We start from the raw sequence: 1,272 nt of genomic DNA, 5'->3' as shown, positions 1-1,272 counted from the left end.
CCTCTCACGGATGGTATCGCCCATGACCAGTCAAGCGTTAAAAATCTTTGACAGAAAGTCTTTGTGTTTCGGCTGAAACTTTTTCACCCGCCGAGGCACAAAATTTGGATTTACGGCTATACTACTCGTTTCACAGTCAAAAAACACACACACCCGCCCCGGACGCGCACACGTGGGTGGGGTCGCACGCGCGCGTGCGCGTGTATTATTCTACCTCGGCAGGTGAAAAAGTATACACACACACACCGGTGCGCGCACACACACACAGACGCAACTGTGTGTGTGCGCGCGTGCGCGCACCGGTGTGTGTGTGTGTATGTATGTATGTGCGCGCGTGTGTCTGTGAGTGCGTGCGCATATCTGTGCGTGCGTGCGTATATGTGTGTGCGTGCGTGTGCACGCGTGCGAGTGTGCGCGTATGTATGTGCGTGCGTGCGTGCGTATATATATGTGTGTGTGTGCGTTTGTGCGTGTGCGTGTGTGTGTGCGTGTGTGTGTGGGTGCTTGTGTGCGCGTTTGTGTGCGTGTTTACGCGTATGTGTGTGCGTGCATGTGTGTGTGCGCGCGTGCGCGTGCGTGCGTGCGTGTCTGTGTGTGTGCGCGCGTACGTGCGTGTGTGGCGTGTGCGTGCGTGCGTTCGGGTCTGTGTGTGTGCGCGCGCGTATGTGTGTGTGCGTGTGTGCGTGTATGTGTGTGTGTGCGTGTGTGTGTGTGTGTGTATGTATGTATGTATGTATCTATGTGTGTATGTATGTATGTGTGTGCAATGTTGCATTTTGACGTTCTAGCGCCATCTAGTGTGAATAATAATAGAAAATAATGTGCGTATTATTCCTTATTCCTTACTCCCCTCTCACGGATGGTACCGCCCATGACCAGTCAAGCGTTAAAAATCTTTGACAGAAAGTCTTTGTGTTTTGGCTCAAACTTTTTCACCACGCGAGGCATAAAATGTGAGGCCATAAAAGGCCATAAAGGCCATAAAAGGCCTACAATACACGCGCACGCGTGCGTGCGACCACACCCGCGTGTGCGAGTCCGGGCGTGTCCGCGTGCGTGCGTGCATGTGTGTGTGCGCGCGTGCGCGTGCGTGCGTGCGTGTCTGTGTGTGTGCGCGCGTGCGTGTGTGTGCGCGCGTGCGCGTGCGTGCGTGCGTGTCATGCACGCACGCACGCACGCAGACACACACACACACACACACACACACACACACACACACACACACACACACACACACACACACACACACACACACACACACACGTCGCCATC

This window comes from Priapulus caudatus, unplaced genomic scaffold (assembly GCF_000485595.1).
Source record: "Priapulus caudatus unplaced genomic scaffold, Priapulus_caudatus-5.0.1 Scaffold604, whole genome shotgun sequence".
NCBI lineage: Eukaryota > Metazoa > Priapulida > Priapulimorpha > Priapulimorphida > Priapulidae > Priapulus > Priapulus caudatus.
Note: the sequence above shows the minus strand (reverse complement) of the source record.